The following is a 9,522-nucleotide window of genomic DNA, read 5'->3' as shown; positions in this document are numbered from 1 at the left end:
ACAATTGTTACGAAAGTATGTCATTGGTGTGTTTTCTGATTACTATAATTTAGCAGTTTAAGACGACTTAGTGCCATCAGCCAGTATAATTGTTTTGTTCTTTTTTTTATGGATAGATTATTAAATTATCGGTAATATTTTAAAAATACTGTTAGTGATCTTAAATGGCGAAGCGCTAATATATCTCCTTGTGAGGGGCGGATGTATGGGGGGGATCACTACGTCACTCTTCCTTGGACTTTTAAATTGCTCAGATTATGGTCGTCTTCATTGTACTTTATATATCACTCATATACTCGTATATTCCTATTCGCTCCCTTTCCCTTAAAAAAAGGGCTTCATATCCGCCAATGCTACCTGCAATATCTATTTTGGCCTTAGTTATTGTATCCAAGCCCTATTCGTATATTTATTTGCGATTCGCACGTGCGTCGTGTTATTATAAAGTTTAAGTACCACTACCACACGAGTTTAACATTGCTCACACACTGTTCGATTATGAAATGAAACGCTTGTTGTACACTCTGTAGCACTTGAAAAGAATTTTATTTAATTATATTATTCGTAAACTATTCCGTGCTTTCATTTTATTGATTATATAATGTTCACACCACACTGATATATGAATGTATGATGTGTATGCATTTCAGAAATGTATAAGAATATTACGTACATAAAAGATATTTTTTACTTAAAACTTGTACTTTGATTAAAAATTAATTGGGAATTTCGTGTCGATTACGTGTGTTTAGTAAAAAAAAAAAAAAAAAATTAGAGTTTATTTTATTTCCGACTAAAAATTAACACTATAATAGTTTCTATTTAATTATATTTACGAGTGCAATCATCAGTCTCTTCGTTTTTTAACCATTCTATCTCGAAAATACAAAATCTTAACTTTCTTATGTGTTTTATTATATTTGTACGAGTTAGAGCACTATAATTTTCATTTAGATTTTCGTTCTTGCAGTATTTTTGTCGGTTAGCGTACATGTACTTTTGCTCTCCAGTTTTTTTTCCGCGATTGCATGCTGTAGCTTGTGAGAAAATCCGTATTGAACGAATTTCGTCTTATCCACTATGGACGTATTTTATGTCGACGGCTAACGAATAAATAAGCTATCGGTTGACAATATCGGGTCAAAGGGATTATCCCAAACGTGATAAGAATACTCTCTCGAATTTACTTAACAAAACTATAAATGTGTATACTACATCGATGAGAACTGAATATAAACGTGTTATTTTATTTTAAATATAACAATTGTTGACGATCGGCTGTTATCTGAAGAAATTGTACAGATTATTTTCTCCCTGTGAGATGTGATAAGTGAAGGGGCCACGTGAGCCATCCACCAAAACGTACCGGGATATTCGATCGCGCACATTCTTGATTCGTAATACTATTTTTTTCTGTACTGGCACGGGAAAAAACTTAATATATCCGTCGGGGCAAAAGACATAATATTTCTGTCACATAAAATTACATTCATTACAAATGTTGATGAACAAATGCCTTGTATTGCGCATGCATTAGGCGCGATTGTTTCTGGTAGTGCAGTGCATTGCGTAATTTCTCGTGGTGCCGCATTTACGTTTATTAAATACAAATACTGTCGGAACACGCGTGTACATTACATTTATTGCGGTCACGTAGAAGTCATCCGCGGAACAGTGAAAGAATGGCTTATCTTAAATTTGGCACATCCTCAACGTGCACACCGAAATGCCGGCGCCACTGCACCACCGGTAATGGCTCCGCGATTGTTCAAATATCGACGCGTGAATAATTTATAACGCGCAATGGACACGCGATGGATTTCTCTAATTTTGCAGTTGCGTAATTTCGTTTTATCACCTACAGCGACGCGCAATGTATGGTGCACTCTCTTGCTTATACGATCGTCTCTCTTGTAACATGTTCGCCGGCAGAAACTACGGAAATAATCTGCAAATCGACGACATGATGTTTATCACGTGCACAGCGGTGCGTTCGTCGCCGACCCGCGGGTATACTACGAGCAATATCAATTTCGGAAGCCTCCTTGTATTCTATGCACACTTTACGCGTAAAACGAACGATTTGAAAATACCAGTTGAACAACGAAACGTATCGTAACACGCGCAGTGGCAGTACGCGCAAGGCCGTGTTAAGGGGTGGGTCAAAGGGAGCGATTCCCCCCCCCCCGAGCGCCGTAGTTTTTTAAAAGTAAGGGGGCGCCCTTATCTGCACTTAATATGCTACCTGTGCCCAGTGGTCCCGTAAAAAAAATTTTGCCCCGAGGCGCTGAAATGTCTGTAACGGCTCTGACGGTACGGTACAGATTCCACTCGTTACAACTGCAGTGAAGCTCGTTGATGGCTAAATAATTGTACCTCTACGAATGAGTACCGAGCAACATAACAAGTTGCATCTTATTTAGATTGTTGCTCGACAAATTCGTAAGAAAACCGTATTAAATATTTTCTTGTTGTACTCTTCCGAGTACTCGGGGGGGGGGGGGGGGGATTAATAATTCAAACATGAATTAAATCCCTTGAACATACGTACCTGATGCAGTGGCGTGTTGAACTATTTTTACGTAAGAAGTGAAGATTCTTATAAATCACACCCTTACCTGTTTTTTTAAATTCCCCGACATATCAAAACCGCTCGCATTGTCACTATAAAAAACATATTGAACAACTAATTTGCATAATTGTTCTTTTTTTTTTTTATACTAAATTAATATTTAAATCCTATACAAATATAGTATAGTATAGTATTTTTTATGATGATTGATCATCATTTATTTAACAGTTTTGATCAATGTTACTGATGTAATTGGTATATGTAAATAAATTTAATACGCTTAGCAATAATGAAAATCTTCATTATAGTACTAGTAAATCTACAGCTACACGCATAATTAATTTGCTGAAGTCCCATTATTTTTTAACATCAATTAAAATAAATTATTAGCTATATAAAACTTTATTTTTTAAACACCCGGTAATTATACATTATAGGTAATAACATACTATACGTATTACGTAGTAGGTACTACACTACTATGTATTATTCAGTACCAATATACGTATATTAATACGTAATATAAAATAATATAACGTATATTATTATACTATTATATGTTGTGATATTTAGATAATATATAGTCTATTGATGTCTGACGATTACAAAATAATAATTTTATCATTCGTATAAGCAAAAGATTATCCGCCTAATTATTAATCACCCACCCCCAAAATATTGATGGAACAGTCACTCCTTAAAAACATTGTCAACACGTCACTGACCTTATGAATAAAACGACGAACGGAATTTTTGTATTTGGAAATGTATGATATTTTATTTAATTTTTTAAAATTGTGGTTTTGGAAATGTTTAGCGTTTTGATAAGAATTTAAACGGAATTGACATTTTTGATTTTTGACTAAAAATTATGAGAATTGAGCAACTAAATGCCGATTATAGTATATAATAGTATGTTCGGTCGCAGATTTAATAATAAAAATTTTCTATGGTCAAAGATACTTGAGAGAATTATGAATATTTTCGTCCTGAAAGAGTAGGTCGACTAAAACTAAAAAAAAAAAAAAAAACCGTATATTATTAATTTTACGATTGAAATTAAACGTGATTATATTTTTCCATCAAAATGTTAAACGAGTAAATACTTTTCCTTATTTTATAGTTTTTTTTCCTTAATTGTACGTTTCTCATTTTTCATAAAATGAGATACTACATATGGAACCTTTTTATGTGCATATTTCAAATGTTGATCGCAGAAAAATCGAGAATACTATTTGTTTGAAATGACAAAATCTAAACGCTAGTGGTTTTGTTAGAATTACTCGTATGATGATGATGATGATACTGTTACAATATTGCTTTGTGACTCATTTTCTCGTTCTCTTGTTACGACATAATATAATGTACTATACATGATATAACACAATACAATACCGTTTGATGTGTGAATCGCTTACAGATTTAGTGCCTCTTAATCTGCTATTATATTCATTCTTCTCCGCCCCGTATGAACGTCGGTGCCAGTAACGGCGGAATTATCTGTTTTCGACGTTGACAACATTACCATACGTATCTCTTTGTGTATGCAATCGAATACAATAAAATCTTACACTTCCCGTACGATGACCTTTGGTTCATATTCAGGAATTATTGGACCCGAATCGCCGCGGGTTTATCCAGCGATCGCAACTTTCGGTCATATATACGAGTATACCTCTAAATTCAGGCTGGTTAGTTAGTGACTTAGCTGCGTTTCGATATTGTACTAATCGTACGTGTTCATAATATTTTTTAAAGTAGAACTCAAACTTTGTCGCGCTCGCAACTTTTTTACGGGTTATCGGATTAATTGGTCGATGAGATAATAACATGTCTTGTTTTGTTGAGCCCTACACGTTTAACGCTTAAAATAATTACGCGCAATTTTTGTTCATTTTTTTTTATAATTCAACTGTGAAAACTTTTCTCTTATTTTAATGTTCTTGCGAGTTCTTGTTAATTTATAGATCTATTAACAGAGAAAAAAAATCTTATTCTCTATGAGAGTCTCTCATTGAGAGAGTTGCAAGTATTAGACAAATGTTGAAAAAATTGTGTTTTAAAATTGTATTTTACTCAACGATGTAACAGCATTTGTTTTCATTTATGAGTCCACAAAGAGTATTGAGTGGATTAATTATTGATGAATTTGCAACGTCATTGAAGTAGATATATTTTTTTAAACCAGTAATAATTAAATATTAATACGTCAAAAGCGAAGCCATCGATTGCTATGATTACAAAACTATGTATGAGATGATTAAAAGAAAATGTATCTTCTTTTGAATAGGTAATAAAAGCGTATTTATTCTATCATTTTTATGTTCAGTAAGTTATTTTCTAAGTATTCTTCAAGTATTCCTAAAGTGCATATCATTGTAATATTTGTTGAAGTTTTTTATCTTTTAAAAGGCACATTTATTATTAATCTTATATACCGAAGAAAAATATTTTTCTGAAAATATCGATGTATTAAAATTTCATTTGAATCAACCAGTATAGTGCATTATTTCGTAGTACTTAAAGTTTAGATGAATGGAGTGAATATATTATCAAGGGAGATTATCAAGTATTAAAAATACTTCCATAGTTAGATACTCGATTTTCATACATTAAAATATTGTTTTCAAACAAAATTCCATTTGAGACATATATATATAGCGATTGTGGTTGATTTCAATCGCATTCAAAGACTAGTCATTATCAACACGTTATAAGACAACAGTAACAACAAAAAATATAACACGTTAGACCAGTATTATAAGCATCGCGGGTCTGTCCATCATGGACTAAGCGACTTCCCTGTGGGTCGTAGGGAAATCTAATATTTTCTTAATGACAATATTATAATATTAGTATATTATATATAATAAATACATATTCATTAATATTAGTATATCATGAACAGACGGACAGTGTTCTAATTCTATTGTGTGGAAGTCGTTAGTACGGACAAGGCGGCGTCGCGTATGAAATAAATCTCCAGTTGGAGGCGTACATCGAATTTTTTTACTGAAAACAGTATAAACAATGCACAATCGCAATTATACTTCGATTACTTCTATTTATTAAGTGGTACCGGATGTCGAATGAGAGAAAAAAAAATTCATCGTTTGTCGGATTAATTATCGTTAAACGCAGAGGGGGAGTGGGACTCGCGTGATCTGAAGCATAAAATCGTGTACTTCGTACGTGTTAAACCGATACGATCTATGTAAATGGAAAACGTCCTTGTTGCATATGTATTGCAATGTGTCGATCCCACGTGGTACTATTTATCGAAATTAACAATAACTTTAAAATACATGTTTGTATACACGTGGATTGGGAAATAATGTGGAGAAGGTAATATTCACCTAAATGCCGAAAACTGTAGTTCTTATACAATTCATCGTCACATGTTTTAAACAAATCATGAATGAAATAGTAAAGGAAAACCATTTAATTTTCCATACATCGATTTCATATTTTGAAACAATGCAGGTAATATATGCAAAGTATAGAAGATCAAACCACATTTAAATATTAAGCCAATGTATTACCGGATTTTATAATTTTAACTATACCTGAAGTTTATCGTTTTTTTTTTTTTTTTGTTTGTATTAATTTAACGCACAAGCTGCAGCCACTCCGGAGCGAAGTTCAGTACCCGAGGACAGTTATATCGAATAACAATTTTAATCGTGTGTTGTATTTCGGTTATACGAGTATGTATACTTGTACATTGCACGTCGGTAAATACGTATTGACATAGACTGCGGTACCCTTTGTTAAGCATATAAAGTACAACGGAGTTGGTTGGTAAATAATTTATATTAAGTCGCGTATTCGTATTCACAAAGCGCTTTTAGTTACGTAATAATACGGCGCGCGTTGTAAGCGTATTCCGCGACGCGGTAAGAAGTTTTCGCACAATATTACACGCACATCATCGTTTTCCGGCGTAAGCTTCACGCGCTCGTAACTCGCGACTCGCGGTTCATTTCACCGACAATCGTCTCCCTTCTCGATACCTGTTTCTACGAGAGTAAAACAGCCAATCGTTGTCGTATTATTATCATTGTGGAAATATGCTCAAAAGCGTGGTTGTCAAATCGTCGCACAGTAATCTATATGTCTATTCGTCACGTACGCTGATTACTAGGGCTGGGATTTTGATGCGAATGCATCTTTTTTTCTGATGTCCGAACACGTAGGCCCGTAAGAAGAAAATGTGTTTCAAGTGATACTGATTGGATTTAATATAGTTTTTTATTTTGCATACTTTTGTATTTTACGACATATTTAACTTTATATGCATTTTTAGGGCAATTTTAAGTTTTTAGAGCGTTATTCAAAATGTATCTATAAAGTCTTAAATATTAGGGTATTTGATTATGCATTTCGGCATTTGTTTGCACATCAGCTTGCACATTAAGTATGTAATTTAATAAATTGATAAACTAATAAATACGAGCATTTCGACCGTATAAATAATATAGTACAATAGTAGTAAATTAGATAACGCTATGGACCAGATTGTTTCCAACATTTTATCAAAAAAAAAAAAAAAAAATACAGATTTCTTTAATTTGTATCTAACATATAATAATATATTAAATAACTGTCAATTAACAAATATCAAAATAATTGTAATACATACAAACAATTTTTCTATTCTCTTTAATTCGAATTAATTTTTTTTTCCTAATACTCAATAAATCGAAATCCCCTATAAATCGAATTTTTAACTAGGTCTCCTGAATTCCGATTTATCGAGTGACTACTGTATAATATAAAAAAAATCGTAATAAATGAAAATAAAATAATAAACTAAATTAAATATTCTCAGTAGGCACACCACAAGTGTTTTGAAGAGGTAATTTTTTTGTTAAGAAAGATTGGTTTGAATATTCCCAAACTGTTATATAATAATTCTTAATTTAAACGTTAAGTATTCTCTAGAATATATTTTTGTTGACGCTTTCAAAATCAATCAATAATATACATCTATATTGTTATATAATAATAATATATAGTATATAATACAAATTTAGCATCCTTTTTTATGATTTTATTAATACCTATAGTCTATATTGTATTCAGTGTTGGGAATAGATAATGCAAAATTTATCGAGATAAAGATAATAGATAAAAAAAAATAAAATATCTTGATAAAGATAAAAGATAATTTCACTTTTATCTAGATAAATAAAAAAAAGATATTTTCAGAAAATGTTATTTTTTGGTCAATATTTCATATACTAATAATATATATGAAGACTCAATTATAATCATTATCAATAGGTACCTGGGTGTTTAATGTTTATTGTAGTAATGTAGTGTACCATTAAGCAGTATTTATATATAATGTACAATATTCAATGATAGTTAATCATTAAAATGTTACACAGAAAAAAAAAAAATGAAAATTTCTATGTACGTATCAGGATGAATACAGAATACATAAAAAATTATTTTAAGTCAACAATATTGTTTTCCATATAATATTAATTTGATGATTTTCATTATTCTATAAGTAATTACGACTTGACGGGTTCCAAGAGTGAATTAATGACTATTCAGCGTATGAGTTACATGTGTATAGTAAAATTAAATACCTACTATATTTGGAATTTCCATGGAAAAATAAGAAATTAAGTTTAAAAATACCAAAACTTATTTCCCGACATGAAAATACAAGCAAAATGTCATATCAAGAAATAGTAATTACTTATTAATAATACACGAAATACGATTATGAATAGAAAATCTCTATGTACAAAATAAAGTCAGGTTATTTATAGAATTTATAATTCAAGAACGGCTGGACCGATTTTGAAGATCTTTGATTTGTTGGATTCGTCTCCGTACAAGAATAAAAATAACTCTAATCTTGATAAGAATACAGACAATTATCTAGATAAGTAAAAATTTTAAGTAATTTAGTTAGTAAGTTTTTATTTAGTGGTAATTTAGTAGTTTTAAGTAATTAGATAACTTAGCGTTATTTATCTAGATAAGATAAAAGATGAAAAAAAATCTATCTAGATAATTTATCTAGATAAGTCCCAACACTGATTGTATTCATATTTCTATATCCGTATGTTCTAGTCTAACACCATGTTTATATTAAGTTCTCGGTAAGTCAGGATGATGAATAACTATAATTTTTTTATAACTCTTGAAATCGGTTACTTATTAGCCTTAGATTCGAATGATTCGACAAGTCGACAAAGCCGACGGAGAAAAATGAGAAAACTTTTAATCGATGGGTAATATGGGAAATATTTTATAATTTTTTCGACAAAAATTAATTTTGTGATTGAACACTGATATTTTGGATACTTGATAAATAAACGACTATGCTCCACATCATAGGCGTAAACTGGGGGAGGGGAGGAGGATCATTGCACCCTCTGATATTTGGCATACCTTGTTTTAAAATAAATACAAAACAGCTGGTTATAGCTATTGCTATAAAGTTTTTTTCAAAAATCTTAATTTTCAGTTTTAGCTTATCTAATATCTAACACAATAATGTTAGATAATGAATAACGAATAATTTTATATAAAAATATGTAGGTTGTAAAGCGATGTTTAGCCGCAGATATCCTTTCCATTAGATATGTAACTATAAATTTCCAAGTTACGCCCATGCTCCAGATCAATATTAAAGCTTATAATACAGAAAAACATAGGGTTTCCTGAAGGTATCACGTATACCTCTTCCCTAATGTTCCAAAATGCCTTTCTGCGTATTAATATCACGAATAAATGATATTTTTGTCGCGGTGTCGCGACAATAAAGAAGTTATGGATATTGAACAAACGATATAAATCGTTTTGAACCGAGTACTTAGTATATAGAGCGCACAGAGCACACGTGATATCGCATACTACAATATTGTATAATAATAATAGTAATAATAATAATAATAATAATAATAATAATAATAATAATAATAATA

Source organism: Sipha flava, unplaced genomic scaffold, assembly GCF_003268045.1.
Source record: "Sipha flava isolate LNK unplaced genomic scaffold, YSA_version1 119_pilon_pilon, whole genome shotgun sequence".
In the NCBI taxonomy this organism is placed as follows: domain Eukaryota; kingdom Metazoa; phylum Arthropoda; class Insecta; order Hemiptera; family Aphididae; genus Sipha; species Sipha flava.
The sequence above is the reverse complement of the archived record's forward strand: the minus strand, read 5'-3'. Positions refer to the sequence as shown.